Genomic DNA, 21,190 nt, shown 5'->3' with positions numbered 1-21,190 from the left:
CTGCAGTGGACCTCTCCTGCCTTTGAGGGATAGAGAGAGGGCCCATGGAGAAGACTGGCACTGATCCAAAAAATTCCCAACTTACTGGTAAAGACTACATTTCTGGGGGAGGTTGAAACTGCAAGTGTTTTTTTTTTTTTTTATTTTTGTTTGCAATTTCTTTCTTTTTTTTTTTTTTAAGGTTTTATATTTTTTTAAGTAATCTCCACACCCAATGTGGGGCTCGAACCCACAACCGTAAGATCAAGAACCCTACCGTATGCCCTACTGGCTGAGTTAGCCAGCTGCCTCTAAACTGCAATTAGATTAGTATTAATCCCCAAATTAGGGACTCAATCTAAGTGACACCATTTGGAGCCTGTAGCTTTCTTTTTAACATTGGGGAAGCAAAATACCCCCCTCACCCCAACCCACCCTTACCTTCACACCTTGAGAATCACTGCTTTATAAGATACATGGGACAGTGTACTTCACAGAAAAGGATGACTTGGCCTCAAAGAATTTGTCTAAACACAAATATTCTTGGGAATAACCTATGTTAAACATCCAAGAAAGCCAGGTAGCAGAGGTTTTGCATTCGCTTCTCTCCTTTAGCTGTTTATTGTTTGTTTTGTCATTGTTGTTAAAAAGAAAATCATAGGCTCAAAATGGTGTCATTTAGGTTGAGGCCTCAAATCAGTAAAGCAATGCTCAATGCCTATCCTAATTGTGGTTTCAACCACAGAAATAGAGCCTTCAGCCAGTGGACAATGGGGATTTCCTGGTCAGCACTAGGAAATATACTGACAGATCCCTTCAGTTCTCCTTGGAAGGACACGTTTGCTTGAAACAATGGGTTCTTAGCTAATAGTTCCCTTTTTTTCCCCCACTCCCTCCTTATCTTTGAAAACATTTCCTTTTCTGTAGCCCTTGGACCTCCCCTCTACTTACCAGATGGGATGCTGCCTGATTCATCAATCAATAAAACCAATTAGATTTTTAAAATTTACTCTGTTGAGTTTCTGTTATTTAACAGATTTGGTAGCAGCAGTGGGATTGGAAGCAAGTTCTGCAGCTTTCAGGGACAAGAAGAAAAATGGGCAACCTCTCTATCACCCCTTTGACGTCACTGTCTTTCTCATATTTCCAAGGACTATAGGTAAGTGCTTCTGAGTTCTGAGTTCCACTCCTTTTGCGTTTGAGCTCCCAGTCTAATTGGCAGTCTTTTAAAGGGCACATCAACTTGAGCTGGCAGACAGTTATCCCCAGAGCCAGTTGAGCTTGTGTATTTGCCTGGAGCACAACTGAACTAGCAGAGGGTCAGCCCAGAGCCAAACACCTGGCCTTTCAGACCACAATTCCCCAGATGGACAACCTCAGCAGATTCCATGGGAATTGACGATGGTGTGCACACAAGGCCTTCTTGTGCCCAGGATGCACTAATATCTCTTCGTTACTGCCAATACATTAAGGTGCAGGTGTTTGTTTGTCTTGTTTTATGTAGATAAGGGCTATTGCTAGTGGGGATCTCAGAAGCCAAAAAGCTGCAAATATTGGTGGGCATGGGTTGAGCACTTAAAGGCTATTATAGCACTTTCCACCTCAAGAAGACTTCTGTGATAGGATAGGTGGGTCATGGAAAGGGTTAGATTGGTACTAGGTCGCCCACCAATGTCAAGAAAACTTCCATGCAACAAGGTACCCTGTAAAACATGCACAAACATTAACCATGTAGCCCATCCCTGTTAGGTATTAGTTCAGGTCTGAGAAACCCAAAGACTTAGCTAATAGGATTTTTAAATTCTAGAGTCAAACATCCCACTTTGCAGCACATCTGCTTATTTTATGTCTAAGAATGATAGTCCTAACAGTTGCAGATATCTAGCAAAAACAAAATCTTACTAAGCTTATTTTGTGTCCTGAGCAATTTGGGTTGATAACCATCAGGTTGGGAGCCCCCAAATAAGGCAGGACATAAAAGTGAGTTTCCAAAATGAACAAGCCTTTTAGAATCTCTAACAGAAAGAAAGTTTTATTTGATCGCAGGTTAAGACAGCTGCCCAGGAAACATGATCTTCACAAAGAAGAAAGTGCTCTGGAGAATGAACAGTTTTTATAGGGTTATATATTTTTTACATCTTGTAAAAGCTCAAAAGATTCAATATTGACATACAAGCAGAAATAACAAGTTGTAACATCAAAGAATGCAGTAACAAGAAGCATTGTCCTAAGGACAAGGTAGTTTTCCTACTCATTTACCCAGCAGATAATACAATGCATGCTTGGAGAACTTGAGTACAGTTTCAAACCTCACCTCCCACCCCAAGATATGTAACCTTTAACCAGTCACCATGGGGATTTCTTGGTTGGCATTAGGAAATTTAATGATATACACCCTCTGTTCCCCTTAGGAGGGCAACCTTGCCTAAAACAATGAATTCTTTGACAATAATTTTCTTCTTTCTACTCTACCTTTAAAAAACTTTTTTCCTACAGCCTCTTAGAGCTCATGTCTATTTGCTAGATGGGATGCTTCCTGATTCATAAATAAATGAATGAGGCCAAATAGATCTTTAAAATGTACTTGGTTGAGGGGCACATGGGTGGCTCAGTGGGTTAAGCCTCTGCCTTCAGCTCAGATCTTGATTCTAGGCTCCTGGGATCAAGCCCCTCATCGGGCTATCTGCTCAGCAAGGAGCCTGCTTCCTCCTCTCTCTCTCTGCCTGCCTCTCTGCCCACTTGTGATCTCTGTCAAATAAATAAATAAAATCTTTTAAAAAAATAAAAATGACTTGGTTGAACTTGTGTTATTTAACCCTGTAAAGTATGTTCCAAAATACTGAGTCAAAAAATTAAGTTTTGCCAATTTGTGAGATTCTGCAGCCAGTGGTGCACTCAACTTTGTCATTGTTCATTCTACATGTATGCAGGAGGCCCTAGACACTGGAAACAGCAGAGAGCAGAAAGGGTTTGTTCTTGGGATGCCTGGGTGACTCAATGGGTTAAACCGCTGCCTTTGGCTCCGGTCATGATCCCAGGTGGGATGAGTCCCACATCGGGCTCTTTGCTCAGCAGGGAACCTGCTTCTCTCTCTGCCTACCTGCCTCTCTGCCTGCTTGTGCACTCTCTCTCTCTGACAAATACATAAATAAATAAAATCTTTTTTTTTTAAAGTGCTTGTTCTCAGGGAACTCACTTCCTAATAGGGGAGACACTCAAGAATCAAGTAACATGTAATGTGTCAAAATGGGATAGATACTGTGAAACAAAGCCAGTTAAGGGGATAAAGGATGAACCCTAGAAGGGTGGGGTTCACTATTTTAAGTAAGGTTACTATTTTAAGTGACGTAGTGGCAGTGTTTGTTAGATTGCTTTGTTCCCCAGAAATTGTGTCTCATTTGTTTCTTCGTTCAACAAGTGTCTAAGGAATACCCACTCTGTGACAGTCACTGCCCTACCCTAAGCACTGTTGTTAGAACAGCGAGGGGAAAAAGAGACCAAAATAAGCCTCTTGTCTTCATGGTGCTTACACTGTAGTAAGAAAAACAATAAACAAGCAAGTGAAATATACATTAGAGAGTGCTATGAAGAAAAGTGATGTGGGGAAGGGGGAAAGTAAATCCAGTTTTATTCTATTTTTTTTAAGATTGAATTTATTTATTAGAAAGAGCACAAGCAGTGGGTGGAGGGACAGAGGGAGAGGAAGAAGCAGACTCCCCGCTGAGCAGGGAGCCAACCCAGGGCTCAGTCCCAGGACTGGGGATCATGAGCTGAGCCAAAAGCAGAGAGCTAACCAAAATGAGCCCCCAGGAGGGCTATAAATCCAGTTTTAAATACTGCAGTCACGGAAGGCCTCATTGAGAAGACTATATCTGAGGGAAAATTCTAGAGATAGGAAGAACAAGCAATTTAGCAATCCAGGGGGAAAATAATTGAGGCAAGGAAAATGGCATGTTCGAAAGCTCTGGGGGGAGGGTGAGCTTAGTGAGTTTGAGGAACAGCATAATCTGAGCTGAGTGAATAAGAGAATCAGAGAAATAAAGCCAGAGAGGTAATAGACAGTGTACCTGATGTGTGGTAGGCCATTGCCAGCTTCACTGCTCACTCAGGGTTCAAGCAGAGGAGTAATGCAGTCCAATGTAGCTTTTACAAGTCCCGCAGGAGGTGAAATAGAGCTAGAAGCCAGACTGGATGCTGCCATAGTTGTTCCGATCAGACATAATGGATAGGTCCCTGGACCAGGGTGCTTATGATAGAAAGGGGGAGAGAAATAGACATTCTGGATATATTTTTGAAGGTAGAGACAAGAGATCTCCTCATAGATTAGATGGATTGGATACAGAAAATGAGAGAAAGGGGTCAAGGAAGACTCAAGGTTATTGGCCTTCACAGTACGACAGCACTGATGTCAACTGAGAAAGGACGGATGGCAGAAGGAGTGGGTTAGGTGTGAGATCAGAGGTTTGGCACTGGACATGTTAAATATATACTGGAATCCTCGTTCTTTTGAGACCTTACTTAGCAAGTCAGTGGATATGACTCACTTGTCTTTTTGAGGTGGAGAAATCCCTATTAGATCATGCCCAACCTTTGTCCAAATTAACAGATAGGATCCCTATCTAAGCCATTTCTCCTGTGTAAGTACTCAGTTGAAAACCTGAGGTTTTCCTTGGTTGGCAGGATTGCTTTACTCAGAATTAGGAAATGGAAGAGTCGAGACCAGAGGCCGAACTCGGGATCTGACGAGATGGCCGGGCTGCCCCGCAGGATTATCAAGAAAACCCAGTGTTTGCTGGCAGAACCAGTTCCTGGCATTAAAGCAGAACCAGATGAGAGCAACACCCGTTATTTTCATGTGGTCATTGCTGGCCCTCAGGATTCCCCCTTTGAGGGAGGGACTTTTAAGCTTGAACTATTCCTACCAGAAGAATACCCAGTGGCAGCCCCTAAAGTACGTTTCATGACCAAAATTTATCAACCTAATGTAGACAAGTTGGGAAGAATATGTTTAGATATTTTGAAAGATAAGTGGTCCGAGCACTGCAGATCCGCACAGTTCTGCTATCGATCCAGGCTTTGTTAAGTGCTCCCAATCCGGATGATCCGTTAGCAAACGATGTAGCAAAGCAGTGGAAGACCAACGAGGCCCAAGCCATAGAAACAGCTAGAGCATGGACTAGGCTATATGCCATGAATAATATTTAAAATCGATCTGATCATCAAGTGTGCATCACTTATCCTGTTCTGCCAAGACTTCTTCCTTTTTTGTTTGCATTTAATGGACACAGTCTTAGAAACATTACAGAATAAAAGCCCAGACATCTTCAGTCCTTTGGTGATTAAATGCACATTAGCAAATCTATGTCTTGTCCTGATTCACTGTTGTAAAGCATGAGCAGAGGCTAGAAGTACCATCTGGATTATTGTGAAACGTTTAAAAGCAGCGGCCCTTCTCTGCTTTTATTCATTTCCCCCATCATGGTTAAGCACTGTGAATGAAGGTAGTTGTCAGGGTTAGCTGCAGGGGTTTGGGTGTTTTTCTTTATTACTATTTTGAGGGGGAGAGGTAGTTTTATTTTAATTTTATGGGCTCCTTTCCCCCTTTTTATGGTGATCTAATTGCATTGGTTAAAAGCAGCTAACCAGTTCTTTAGAATATGCTCTCTAGCCAAGTCTAACTTTATTTAGACACTGTAGATGGACAAGCTTGATTGTTTGAACCAAAATGGGAACATTAAACAAACATCACAGCCCTCACTAATAACATTGTGACTTTGCTGTCAAGTGTAGAATCCTTCCTTCAAGAAAAAGTTTGTGACCATTTTGTATGGCTTGTCTGGAAACTTCTGTAAATCTTATGTTTTAGTAAAATATTTTTTGTTATTCTAAAAAAAAAAGAATTAGGAAATGGAAATATTGACAACCTCTAGCTAAATCATAGAGTTTAACTCGGGGAGGGATTACACAGAGCCCTCCCCCTTTGCTCAGCTTGCCACTTCTGTCCTTCTCAGATAATACAAGGGCATATGGAAGATTTTTATTATTCATATGGCAATAGGTGTGCTGGAGACCGTCTTCATGAATGGGCTCAAATAGAGGATGGAAGAATCTGAGAATGAAAGGCTAATACTTTTCCAGAATAAAACAGCACACAAACCAACAGAAACATCAGGTCCCTACTGTGGTGTGTTGAAGATTATAGAGATATGGAGGAGGGGGGATCTAGGATAAAGGGATAAATAGGTATGATCAGAAACAGAGAGAAAAATGGTAGTCATGGAAAGATGGGCTGTGGTGAAGAAAGGAAAGAGAGGAATGACAGAGGAGTGGGTTCCAGGTTCCCCTAGGTAAACCCATCTAGTGGATCTGGTGTTCTCTCTTTGTCTGAGCTGTCTCCTTAGAGGGCCTTCAGAAGTTTTCTTGTCCCTGGCAAGGGGCAGTGCCACTCTGCCCAAGCAAAGACACCTGATAATTAGTTCAACAGGCCCCTTCCTCAGAAGACCAGCAGGAACATGAAGCTAATACCAAGTTTATGGATCATACAGAAATGAAAAACTCCTGCCCTAGGGCAAAATAACATATAGAATTCCAGGTTTTTTTCTCATGATTCTCTGGTTTTTCAGTTTAAAATTTTCCTCTCATTTTCCCCCCTTTCAACTAGTTTCTTATTTTATCAACTCTTTTTTAAGTCTTTTTTTAAGTTTCAGTTTTACATTTACATTTTATAGATATATTCTTGATTTTTGGCTTCCTTTAATGGCATTCAGTGTTTATTTTTGTTTATATATTTTTTCTTTACAATTCTGTAAAATTGTAGGAAACCACAAAAGATCCCGAATAGCCAGGAGAATGTTGAAAAAGAAAACCAAAGCTGGAGGCGTCACAATACTGGACTTCAAATTATATGAAAAGCTGTGATCGCCAAGCAGTATGGTACTGGCACAAAAATAGACACATGGATCAATGGAACAGAATAGAGAGCCCAGAAGTGAAACCTCAAGTCTTTGGTCAACTAATCTTTGACAAATCAGGAATGAATATACAATGGAAAAAAGACACTCTCTTCAACAAACGGTGTTGGGAAAATTGGACAGTAACATGCAGAAGAATGAAAATGGAAATTTTTCTTACATCGTACACAAAAATAAACTTAAAGTGGGTGAAAAACCTCAATGTGAGACAGGAATCCATCAAAATCCTAGAGGAGAACAAAGGCAGGAACCTCTTTGACCTAGGCTGAAGCAACTTCTTGCTAGACATGTCTCCAAAGGCAAGCGAAACAAGCAAAAATGAACTATTGGGTCTTCATCAAGATCAAAATCTTCTTCCCAGCAAAGGAAACTGTCAACGAAACTAAAAGATCACCTACAGAATGGGAGAAGATATTTGCAAATGACCTATCAGATAAAGGGCTTGTATTCAGGATTTATAAAGAACTTACCAAACTCAACACCCAAAAAACAAATAATCCAGTCAAAAATGGGCAGAAGATATGAGCAGACCTTTCTCCAAAGAAGACATACAAATGGCTAACAGACACATGAAAAAATGTTCAACATCATTAGCCATCAGGGAAATACAAATCAAACCGCAATGTGATATTACTCCACACCAGTCAGAATGGCTAAAATTAGCAAGACAAGGAACAAGAAATGTTGCTGAGAATCTGGAGAAAGGGGAGCCCTCTTGCACCTTGCTGGGAATGTAACCTGGTGCAGCCTCTACAGAAAACAGTATGGAGATTTCTCAAAAAGTGAAAAAATAGGACTTCCTTAGGACCCAGAAATTGTACAACTGTGTATTCACTTAAAGGGTACAAGAACGCTGAGTTGAAGAGACACATGCACCTTGATGTTTATAGTGGCATTATCAATAATAGTCAAATTACAAAAAGACCCAAAATGTCTATTGACTGATAAATGGATAAAGAAGCAGTTGTATGCATATCCAACAGACTATTACTCAGCCAACAAAAAGAATGAAATCTCCTTATTTGAATGACTTGGATGGAGCTAGAGTGTATTATGCTAAGCTAAACTAATCAATCAAGGGAAGACAAATACCTTATGATTTCACTCTTATGTGGAATTTAAGAAACAAAATAGATAATCATAGGGGAAGTGGAGGAAAAAAGAGAAGATAAGAAATCATAAGAAGGTAAGAAATCAAACTATACAGAACAAACTGAGGGTTGATGGAAGGAGGTGGGTGGCTGATGGGCTAAATGGGGTCATGGGGACTGAAGAGGGCACTTGTTTTGATGAGCACTGGGTGGTGTGTAGGTGTTGGATCACCGAATTCTACTCCTGAACCCAGTATTGCACTGTATGTTGACTATCTGGAATTTAAGTAAAAACTTGGAGATAGATGATGATGATAAATACATAGATAAATAGATAGATAACAAAAGGATGAAAGAACAAACAAAAGATGGAGGTATATGTACAATGGAACCAGCGAAAAGAATGAAATCTTTCTATTATCTGCAATGATGCAGATTCACCTAGAGTGTATTATTCTAAGAAAAATAAATCAGTCAGAGAAAGACAGATGCCATATCATTTCACTCACATGTGGAATTTAAGAAACAAAACAGTTGCACATAGGAGGAAAAAAGGGATAGAGGCAGTCTCTTAAAAGAGACTCTTAAATATAGAGAACAAACTGAGGGTTGCTTGAGGGGAGGTGGACACCAATGGGCTAAATTGTTGATGAGTTTTAAGGAGGCCACTTGTCATGAGCACTGGGTGTTATATGTAACTGATAATCATTAAATTCTGCTCCTGAAAATAATATCTCACTATATGTTAACTAATGAGAATTTAAATAAAAACTTGAAACAAATAAATGAAAAAAGGAAAACTGGGGAGTTGGCATAAAGATATACATAGAGATCAGTAGAATAAAATTGAAAGCCCAGAAATAAACCTGAGCATCTGTGGCCAATTGGTTTTTGACAAAGTTGTCGAAACCATTCAACAGGGGAAGAATAGTCTCCAACAAATAGTGCTGGCACAACTTGATAGCCTCATACAGAACAGTAATATTAGATACCTACCTTACATTGTATATAAAATTAACTGAAAATGATCAATTACCTAAATAAAAGAGCTAAAACCATAAAGCTCTTTGAAGAAAATATAGGAGTAAATCTTCATGACCTTTGGTTTGGCAATGGATTCTTTTTTTCTTTTCTCTTTTCTTTTTATTTATTTATTTGACAGAGCAAGAGAGGTAACAAGCAGGGGGAGAGAGAGAAGGAGAAGCAGGCTTCCTGCCGAGCAGGGAGTCTGATACATAGCTCAATACCAGGACTCTGGATTCATGACCTGAGCTGAAGGCAGACACTTAATGACTGAGCCACCCAGGCACCCCATAGCAATGGATTCTTAAATATGATAGCAAAAGCACAAGTAACAAAAGAAAAAGTAAATAAATTAGATGTCATCAAAATCAAAGTCTTTTGTGCATCAAAGAGCATTATCATGAGAACAAAAAGGCAACACAATATTTTCAAATCATATAGCTCAGTATCTTTATTTCCAGAATATACTGAAAAAACTATTATAATGCACCATTAAAAAAAAACACAACACAACTTAAATGGGTGAAGCAATGAAAGTTTTGAATCAGTATATTTTATACCTGAAACTAATATTACACTGTGTTAAATAATGTTTATTTATTTATTTATTTATTTATTTATATTTTTAAATTATCTTCACATAGCCAGCATCTAGCACATCATTAAGCTTTGATGTAGTGTTCAATGATTCATTAGTTGTGTCTAATACCTAGTGTTCATCACATCATGTGCTTCCTTAATGTCTATCACCCAGTTACCCCATCCCATCTCCCTAGCCCGGTAAACCCTCGGTTTGTTTCCTGGAGTCAAGAGTTTCTCATGGTTTGTCATCTACTCTGATGACTTCCATTCAGGTTTTCCTCCCTTCCCCTATTGTCCTCTGCACCATTCCTTATATTCCACCCATGAGTGAAACCATATGATAGTTTTCTTTCTCTGCTTATTTCACTTAACATTATCCCTCCAGTTCCATCCATGTTGATGCAAATGGTGGGTATTCATCCTTTCTGATGGCTGAGTAATATTCCATTGTATATATGGACCATATCTTCGTATCCATTCATCTGTTGAAGGACATCTTGGCTCCTTCCACACTTTGGGTATTGTGGACATTGTGCTATGAACACTATGATGCAGGTGCACCTCCTTATCACTACATACGTATCTTTGCAGTAAATACCTAGTAGTGCAATTGCTGAGTCATAGAGTAGCTCTGTTTTTAATGTCTTGTGGAACCTCCACAATGTTTTCCAAAGTGGCTGTACCACCTTGCATTCCCACCAAGAGTGTAACAGGGTTCCCCTTTCTCCACATCCTCACCAAAATTTGTTGTTTCCTGTTTTGTTGGTTTTAGCCATTCTGACTGGTGTAAGGTGGTATCTCATTGTGGTTTTGATTGTATTTCCCTGATGGCTAGTGATAATGAACATTTTTTCATGTGTCTGTTGGCCATTTGTATGTCTTCTTTGGAGTAGTGTCTGTTCATATCTTCTGCCCATTGTTTGACTCGATTATTTGTTTTTTGGGTGTTGAATTTGAGAAGTTCTTTATAGATCTTGGATACCAACCCTTTATCTGATATGTCATTTGCAAATATCTTTTCCCATTCTATCGGTGGCCTTTTAGTTTTGTGGCTGTTTCCTTTGCTATACAGAAGCCTTTTATCTTAATGAAGGCCAAAAGTTCATTTTTTGCTTTGTTTCCCTTGCCTCTAGAGATGTGTCTTGCTAGAAGTTGCTGTGGCTAATGTCGAAGACGTTACTGCCTGTGTTCTTCTGTAGGATTTTGACAGATTCCTGTCTCACATTTAGCATTATCATGAGAGCAAAAAAACAACATACAGAAAGGGCAAAATATTTTCAAATCATATATCTCAATATCTATATTTCCAGAATAGATTAAAAAAAACTCTTATAATACAATATAACAAACAACACAATTTAAAAATGGTTGAAGGAAGGGAAGTTTTGGATCAGTATGTTGTACACCTAAAGCTAACATTACACTATATGTTAAATAACCATAATTTATTTATTATTTACTTATTTATTTTAAATATTTGATTTATTTATTTGAGAGGAAAAGATAGTCAAAGAGCATGAGTGGGGGTAGGGAGAGGGAGAAGCAGGCTGTGCAGTGATCAGTGAGCCAGATGCAGGGCTTGATGCCAGGACCCTGAGGTTCATGACCTGAGCTAAAGGCAGATGCTTAATTTACTGAGCCACCCAGGTGCACTAAATAACCACAATTTAAAAAAAAAAAACTTGTAAGAAATGGGACAAAGGACTTGAGCAGACATTTCTCCAAAGAAGATGTACAAATGGCCAATAAGCATGTGAAAAGATGCTCAACACCACCAATCATTAGGGAAATGAAAATCAAACAAGATACTACTTCACACCTTTGAGAGTGACTGTAATAAAGCAACAAGCCAATAAAAGATGGAGAATGGTTGTTGGTGAGGACCTGGAGAAACTGGAAAACATATCTGTTGGGAAGGTGAAATGGTTCAGCTGCTGTGGAAAATAGCTTGGCAGTCTCAAAATGTTAAACATAAAATTACTATATGATCCACAATTCCACTCCTAGATGTATACCCAATAGAACTGAGAACAGGGGCCCAAACAAATACTGGTACACAAATATTCATAGCAGCGCTATTTACAATAACCTGAGTGTAGAAACAATTCAAAGATTAATTAATTGTTGAATTGATAAACGTGCTGCTATCTGTGTGTGTGTGTGTGTGTGTGTATTAGTTAGCCATGAAAAGGAATGAAATACTGATACATATTACTGATACATATTACCACTGATACATGTGGAAACATTATGTTAGGTGAAAGAAGCCAAATACAAAAAGGCCAAGTGTATGATTCCATTTATAAGGAATATGCAGAATAGGTAAATCCTAGAAATAGAATGCATATTGGTGGTTACCAAGGCCAAAGGCATGGGCGTTGGGGCAGGAGCAGGAAATAAGGAGAAACTGCTTAATAGGGAGTTTTACTTTGGAGTGGTGGGAGTGTTTTGGAATTAGATAGAGGTGGTGGTTGCAGGACATTGTAAATATACTAAATGCCACTGAACTGTTCACCTTAAAATGAATGATTTTTTTTGTAATGTGAACCTCACCTTAACAAAACTTATAGAAACAAGTAAAATATGTGGTATGTTAATCATAAATCTGCTGGGGAACAATAAAACAGAAAAGGGTGATAGGAAGATGGGAGAGGACTTCAATTTAAAATAAAGAGGACTAATATAACACTCTATGTTAACAAGTGGAATGAAAACAAAAACTTAAAAAGAGTATTAATAAATGAATAAATAAATACTTATTTACTTTATAAGTATTTATTTACTTATTACATGAAATTCAAATTCATTTGTAAGCCCAACTCATAGTATGTAGCATCTTTATTTTCAGCAAAGCCATGAAGATGAGGTATCCAGCAGCTGTGTTGACGTTTCGACAAAGAGGGGCACTGCAGGTGCAGGGAAAGAAGGAGGGAGGCTGGGAAATAGTATACTCAGTTTTCTAGGCAGGAGATGAAGGTGAGTGGGACCAGAGTGGGAGTAATGAAGTTGCTACAAAATTGTGGGTTATGCTCGGGGGACAAGATGGCGGGGTACTAGGAAGAGGCGTCTTTTCAGCTGGTACCCCAAAGTGAGCTGATTACCTACCAAAGAACTCTGATCACCCATGAAATCAGCCTGAGATCAGAATTATACACGTCTGGATCTCTACAGGGGCAGAAGACGCCAGTGAGCAGGTAAAGCGGAATGGGAACAGCGGACTGATATCGGAAGATAAACAAAAGGGGGAGGGAGCCACCAGAGGCGACCGGTGCAAAAGTAATACCCCGATACGAGCGAGAGTGCCCTGCGTCTGGGGACCAGCATTAACTCGGAGACTGGTTGAAAGCACTCCAAAAGAGCAAAGGATCGCGGGGGCAAACTGTGGGAATCGGGGCGGCTAGGGACAGGGGCTTGAGTCCCCGGTCCCAGACGGCCTCCCCGGCGCGGAGGCAGAGAGAGTGCGGCGGGGAAACCGGCTCCTGGTCCCTAAGCCGCCAGCGTGCCCCAGAGCGCGGGGTTCCGGCTCCTGTGAGGGGATGGGAGCCGGTCTGCAGAACGCGCGCTAGCCCTACCACAAAGCTTGAGATGCGCGTGCACGTCGCTCCAGCTCTCCTGGGTTTCTAAGGCCCTGGGGCCCTTCTTGACCCGGGCCATTGTTTCAAAGTCTAAGCCTCGCGCCCGCGAAACTCTTCCCCGGACAGAGGCGCGCAAAAGCCCAGCCTGCGGCTTACGGACCAGCGCCCCGTTCTCAGTGCCCCAGACGCGCGCCCGACCCACAGCCGCCTCTGAAAAGAGGTGCGCGCAAGCCGGGCACTCCCAGCCCCGGCCAGCGGCAAAATCTCAGTGTGCGATCGCTGCTTGGAACCTCTCTGGCGGTCAGGAGCTCCCAGACAGCCGCCACTGCCTTGGCTTTGGGGACGAGCAAAAGATCCTGCGCCCCCAGGGTCTTTAACTTGGAACCTGCACTGCCAGCATCCAAGGGGGAATTTATTCAGCTTCTGCACCCAGACTGAGGCTTCTGAGACGGAGATCAGGAAGTGTTCCAGGGTGCACCTTGACTGCACCAGAGTTGATACACCCAGCTACATCTGTTCAGTCTTCTCCCACCAAAATGACTAGGAGGAGGAATGCCCAACAGAAGAAAAATACAGAGGATGGACCTTCCGCAACAGAGCTAACGGCTATCAACATAGACAATATGTCGGAAAGAGAATTCAGGCTAACAATTATCCAGGCAATAGCTAGGTTGGAGAAAGCCATGGATGACCAAACAGAATTGATTAGAGCCGAACTGAAAGCGACCAGACAGGATGTTCACAATGTTAGGGCGGAGCTTAAAGCTACCAGGGAGGAGGTCCACAATGCTCTCAATGAGTTCCAATCCAATCTAAACTCTCTCAAAGCTAGGGTAACTGAGACAGAAGATAGAATTAGTGATCTGGAAGACAAACAGATAGAGAGAAAGGATCAGGAGGAAGCCTGGAACAAACAGCTTAGATCCCACGAAAGCAGAATTAGGGAAATAAGTGATGCCATGAAGCGTTCCAACGTCAGAATTATTGGAATTCCTGAAGGGGAGGAGAAAGAAAGAAGTCTAGAAGATGTCGTGGAACAAGTCCTTCATGAAAACTTTCCGAATCTCGCGAATGAAACCAGCGTTCATGTACTAGAGGCTGAACAGTCTCCACCCAAGATTATACATTCCAAAAAAACATCACGACACCTGATAGTCAAATTGAGAAATTATAATTGTAGGTATAATCTCTTGAAAGCTGCCAGGGCAAAGAGGCTCCTTACTTACAGAGGGAAGCCCATCAGAATAACGTCAGACCTGTCCACAGAGACCTGGCAAGCCAGAAGAGGCTGGCAAGATATATTCAGGGCACTAAATGAGAAGAACATGCAGCCAAGAATACTTTATCCAGCAAGACTGACACTCAAAATGGATGGAGAGATAAAGAGTTTCCAAGACCGGCAAGACTTAAAAGACTATGCAACCACCAAGCCGATACTGCAGGAAATATTAAGGGGGGTTCTATAAAAGAGGAAAAATCCCAAGAATAGCATTGAACAGAAATATAGAGACAGTCTACAGAAAGAAAGACTTCAAAGGTAACTCGATGTCAATAAAAACGTATCTATCAATAATCACTCTCAATGTGAATGGCCTAAATGCACCCATAAAATGGCACAGGGTTGCAGATTGGATAAAACGACAGGACCCATCCATATGCTGTCTACAAGAGACCCATTTTGAAGCTAAAGATACACGCAGACTGAAAGTGAAGGGGTGGAGAAGCATCTTTCATGCCAATGGGACTCAAAAGAAGGCTGGGGTAGCGATTCTCATATCAGATAAATTAGACTTCAAACTAAAGACTGTAGTCAGAGATACAGAAGGACACTACATAATCCTTAAAGGGACTATCCACCAAGATGATCTAACAATTGTAAATATCTATGCTCCCAATATGGGAGCAGCCAATTACTTAAGAAAACTGTTAATCAAGATAAAGAGTCATATTGATATGAATACACTAATCGTAGGTGATCTTAACACGCCTCTTTCAGAATTAGACAGATCATCGAAGCAGAAAATCAACAAAGAAACAAGAGCATTGAACGACACATTGGACCAGATGGACCTCATAGATATATACAGAACATTCCACCCTAAAACAGCAGAATACTCATTCTTCTCAAGTGCACACGGAACCTTCTCCAGAATAGACCACATACTGGGTCACAAATCAGGACTCAGCCGATACCAAAAGACTGAGATTATTCCCTGCATATTCTCAGATCACAATGCTTTGAAACTGGAGCTCAATCACAAGGAAAAGTTCCGAAGGAACTCAAACACCTGGAAGCTAAAGACCACCTTGCTTAAGAATGCTTGGATCAACCAGGAGATCAAAGAAGAACTGAAACAATTCATGGAAACCAATGAGAATGAAGACACTTCGGTCCAAAACCTATGGGATACAGCAAAGGCGGTCCTAAGGGGAAAATATATAGCCATCCAAGCCTTGCTCAAAAAAATTGAAAAATCCAGAACACACCAGCTGTCTCTACACCTTAAAGAACTGGAGGATCAACAACAAATCAAACCAACTCCACACATAAGAAGGGAAATCATCAAGATTAGAGCTGAGATCAATGAGGGAGAAACCAGAGATACAGTAGAACGTATCAATGAAACTAGAAGCTGGTTTTTTGAAAGAATCAATAAGATCGATAAGCCACTGGCTACACTAATCCAAAAGAAAAGAGAGAAATCCCAAATTCATAAAATTATGAATGAAAGGGGAGAGATCACAACTAACACCAAGGAAGTAGAAACAATCATCAGAAGTTACTACGAACAGTTATATGCCAATAAGCTTAGCAACCTTGATGAAATGGATGCATTCCTGGAAAAATATAAACTACCAAAATTGAACCAGGAAGAAATCGACAACCTGAATAGACCGATATCTAATAACGAGATTGAAGCAGTGATCAAAAATCTCCCAAAAAACAAGAGCCCAGGACCTGACGGATTCCCTGGGGAATTCTACCAAACCTTCCAAGAAGAAATAACACCTATTCTCCTGAAGCTGTTTCAAAAAATTGAAGCAGAAGGAAAACTTCCAGACTCTTTCTATGAAGCCAGCATTACCCTGATCCCCAAACCAGGCAAGGACCATACCAAAAAGGAGAATTTCAGACCAATATCACTGATGAATATGGATGCTAAGATTCTCAACAAGATCCTAGCCAACAGGATCCAACAACACATTAAAAAGATTATCCACCATGATCAGGTGGGATTCATCCCTGGGCTACAAGGATGGTTCAACATTCGTAAATCAATCAATGTGATACAACAAATTAATAGGAGAAGAGAGAAGAACCACATGGTCCTCTCAATTGATGCAGAAAAAGCATTTGACAAAATCCAACATCCGTTCCTGATTAAAACGCTTCAAAGTATAGGGATAGAGGGAACATTCCTGAACCTCATCAAATCTATCTATGAAAGACCCACAGCAAATATCATCCTCAATGGGAAAAAGCTTGCAGCCTTCCCGTTGAGATCAGGAACAAGACAAGGATGCCCACTTTCACCACTCTTGTTCAACATAGTATTAGAAGTCCTAGCAACAGCAATCAGACAACAGAGAGAAATAAAAGGTATCCAAATTGGTAATGAAGAAGTCAAACTCTCTCTCTTCGCAGATGACATGATTCTTTATATGGAAAACCCAAAAGACTCCACCCCCAAACTACTAGAACTCATACAGCAATTCAGCAGCGTGGCAGGATACAAAGTCAATGTGCAGAAATCAGTGGCTTTCTTATACACTAACAAGGAAAATACAGAAAGGGAAATTAGAGAATCGATTCCATTTACTATAGCACCAAGAACCATAAGATACCTGGGAATAAACCTAACTAAAGAGGTAAAGGATCTATACTTGAGGAACTATAGAACACTCATGAAAGAAATTGAAGAAGACACAAAAAGATGGAAGACCATTCCATGCTCTTGGATCGGAAGAATAAACATCGTTAAAATGTCTATACTGCCTAGAGCAATCTATACTTTTAATGCCATTCCGATCAAAATTCCACCGGCATTCTTCAAAGAGCTGGAGCAAATAATCCAAAAATTTGTATGGAATCAGAAGAGACCCCGAATCGCTAAGGAAACGTTGAAAAACAAAAATAAAGCTGGCGGCATCACCTTACCTGATTTCAAGCTTTATTACAAAGCTGTGATCACCAAGACAGCATGGTACTGGCATAAAAACAGACACATAGACCAGTGGAACAGAGTAGAGAGCCCTGATATGGACCCTCAACTCTATGGTCAATTAATCTTCGACAAAACAGGAAAAAATATACAGTGGAAAAAAGACAGTCTCTTCAATAAATGGTGCTGGGAAAACTGGACAGCTATATGTAGAAGAATGAAACTCGACCATTCTCTTACACCGTACACAAAGATCAACTCAAAATGGATAAAAGACCTCAACGTGAGACAGGAATCTATCAGAATCTTAGAGGAGAACATAGGCAGTAATCTCTTCGATATCAGCCACAGCAACTTCTTTCAAGATACGTCTCCAAAGGCAAAGGAAACAAAAGCGAAAATAGACTTCTGGGACTTCATCAAAATCAAAAGCTTCTGCACAGCAAAGGAAACAGTCAAAAAAACAAAGAGGCAACCCACGGAATGGGAGAAGATATTTGCAAATGACAGTACAGACAAAAGGTTGATATCCAGGATCTATAATGAACTCCTCAAACTCAACCCACACGAAACAGACAAACACATCAAAAAATGGGCAGAAGATATGAACAGACACTTCTCCAATCAAGAAATACAAATGGCTATCAGACACATGAAAAAATGCTCATCATCATTAGCCCTCAGGGAGATTCAAATTAAAACCACATTGAGATATCACCTTACACCAGTTAGAATGGCCAAAATTAACAAAACAGGAAACAACATGTGTTGGAGAGGATGTGGAGAAAGGGGAACCCTCTTACACTGTTGGTGGGAATGCAAGTTGGTGCAGCCTCTTTGGAGAACAGTGTGGAGATTCCTCAAGAAATTAAAAATAGAGCTTCCCTACGACCCTGCCATTGCACTCCTGGGTATTTACCCCAAAGACACAGATGTCGTGAAAAGAAGGGCCATCTGTACCCCAATGTTTATAGCAGCAATGGCCACAGTCGCCAAACTATGGAAAGAACCAAGATGCCCTTCAACGGATGAATGGATAAGGAAGATGTGGTCCATATACACTATGGAGTATTATGCCTCCATCAGAAAGGACGAATATCCAACTTTTGTAGCAACATGGACGGGACTGGAAGAGATTATGCTGAGTGAAATCAGTCAAGCAGAGAGAGTCAATTATCATATGGTTTCACTCATTTGTGGAGCATAACCAATAGCATGGAGGACAAGGGGCGTTAGAGAGTAGTAGGGAATTTGGGTAAATTGGAAGGGGAGGTGAACCATGAGAGACTATGGACTCTGAAAAACAGTCTGAGGGGTTTGAAGTGGCGGGGGGGTGGGAGGTTGGGGTACCAGGTGGTGGGTATTATAGAGGGCACAGCTTGCATGGAGCACTGGGTGTGGTGAAAAAATAATGAATACTGTTTTTCTGAAAATAAATAAATTGGGAAAAAAAAAAAAGAAAACCCACAAGAATGGGAGAAGATATTTGCAAAGCAATAAAGGATTAGTATCCAGAAAAAAAATAAATAAATAAAAAAAAAAATTGTGGGTTATACTGGAAGGTGGAGTGGATGGAATTTGCTAATGTGAGTGCAAGAGAGGAGTCTGGGCTGATCCCCCCTAGTTTTGTGTTGAGCTGCTAGAAGTGTGGAAGTGCCTTTGGTTAAGATGAAAATAAGGCAATGAGAGGAACAGGTTGGGCCTGGGGTGTGCAGAGATCAGAAGTTCAGTTTGACCTGACCTCTTCCTGGTCATTTGTCCTCCTGACCGGGGAAGCTGAGCTGGGTAAGCTTGGGTCCCTAAGCCAGTCTCAATGCTTGCCCATGCACGCAGGCAAGATCTCCTCTGCCAAGGTGGAAAGGAAAGGACACTGGCCTCCCAGATCTGGTCAGGAAGCCCGGGCAATTTAAACAAATCCCAAGGAAGGAGCATAGATTTCTGTCTTCAACTCAACTTTCAGTTATGTGGAGATAAAACAGAAATTTTGGGTTGGAATCTTCCTGAAATGTATTTATCTGCTCATGGTATGGTGACTGACCATCACTAAGTCCCTCTCAAATCATTCACTTTATTCTTTCTTCAAATCATTCACTTTAAATAAAACAGGGCCCCTGAACTTGCACTTCCCCAGTGGAAGTGGAAGCTAGGATGCCCCAGGCTGCAGTTCTCTAATCCTCAAGAGAACCCATCTCCCTGTAGTTTAACTACCTCCTTCTAAAGCAATACCAGAAAAACAGTTCTCCAATTAAAAGAGGGTTCCAATTAATGGGGTTCTGAAAAAGAGAACTTGACTTTGTTTCTCCTGATCCACCAAAGGCACACAGGAACCTCTGCCCACTTATGTCCCCATGCTTCCTCCTCTCCTTCAGCTGCTTTCTGAATCAGAGTTGGTCAGTCACAATGTCCTCAGAAGCCAGTTGTCACAGGCTCACTCCCTTGAGCAGCAGAACCTCACTGCTCACACCCATGCCCTCACCGCCCCCATGTGTGTCCAGACCTCTTGGGGATCCTGAAGACCACTCTTAGTTTCAATAGAAGGACTCCTAGAACTGATTAAAAACAGTTATATTCATGGTTGTGGTTTATTCAGTGAAAGAATGCAGATTAAAATTGGCAAAGATAAAACATACAGGGTCTGGGAAAGACCAGGTGCAGGCTTCCAATTATTCTCTTCTGGTAAAATCATATAGACAGGGCATAGTTCTCTTAGCGATGATGTACGACAACACATACAGAGTACTGTCAACCAGAGAAGCTTAGTGAGCCTTGGTGTCCAGGGTTTTTATTGGGAGTTAGTCACATAGATATGATTGACTGCCTGGGTGGCTGACAGGTCTCCAGCCCCTCCAAAGATCAAGCTGATACCACATGGCTCAAGGCCCCCAACATAAGTCAGGTTGTTGGCATAGACTATCTTGGATGGGCCAAGCCCCAATTAAATGAAGACACTTTTATCAGGCAGGATATTCCATGGGTTTATAGATTATCTCCCAGGAGCCACATAAGGACTTCTTTGGAATATGCCAAGTTTAGACACGTCTGAGTCCACTCTTTACTGCAAAGACCATACAAAGAGTTTTCATTTTATTGGACTTTGCCTAGAAAAGTAAAAACCAGCTATATAGACTTTGGTTATAAGGGACCGGACTTTTCTTCAGAACATTTTTTTAAAGTATCCTAAATTATTTTCTTGTGACTCTCCCCTGAAGTACTTAAATTTCTCATTAAATAAAAGATAACAAATCATGGAATCAAGCACCTTCAAAATTTGCATGGGAAAGTTCAAAAAGTGTAAACCATATTCTACACTCACAATTAAAGATTTTCTCAAAAACACCTGCAGCATAACCAGTACACTCTGTCTTTACCTCTAGGTTCCGCTGCTGTCTAGCCCTGTGCTTAACACACAGAGAAAAGTACCGTGGAGGCATCTCTCAAGAAAATGGACTCCAGGTAGGGTTTCCCCACACTTTATAGAACCATGAATGAAACTGGCAAGGCCCAGCATTTTATTTTTTTATTTTTATTTTTTAAAGGATTTTATGCCCTTCAACGGATGAGTGGATAAGGAAGATGTGGTCCATATACGCTATGGAGTATTATGCCTCCATCAGAAAGGATGAATACCCAACTTTTGTAGCAACATGGACGGTACTGGAAGAGATTATGCTGAGTGAAATAAGTCAAGCAGAGAGAGTCAATTATCATATGGTTTCACTTATTTGTGGAGCATAACAAATAGCATGGAGGACAAGGGGCGTTAGAGAGGAGTAGGGAATTTGGGTAAATTGGAAGGGGAGGTGAAC

The 21,190-nt window shown here is 40.9% G+C and overlaps 1 long non-coding RNA gene and 1 pseudogene across 1 annotated transcript; both read left to right on the top strand.

The window, feature by feature from the left end:
- The first annotated feature begins 4,694 nt into the window (after window positions 1–4,694).
- Window positions 4,695–5,876, top strand: LOC122900683 (annotated as a pseudogene).
- A 2,225-nt stretch (window positions 5,877–8,101) lies between these two features.
- On the top strand, window positions 8,102–20,954 carry LOC122900678. The gene is made up of 3 exons (XR_006383298.1): window positions 8,102–8,136; window positions 20,759–20,837; window positions 20,921–20,954. It is a non-coding gene; the product is annotated as an uncharacterized LOC122900678 (long non-coding RNA).
- Window positions 20,955–21,190: the final 236 nt, after the last annotated feature.

This window comes from Neovison vison, chromosome 1, assembly GCF_020171115.1.
Source record: "Neovison vison isolate M4711 chromosome 1, ASM_NN_V1, whole genome shotgun sequence".
NCBI lineage: Eukaryota > Metazoa > Chordata > Mammalia > Carnivora > Mustelidae > Neogale > Neogale vison.
Note: the sequence above shows the minus strand (reverse complement) of the source record. Positions and strands in the feature narration are given on the sequence as shown.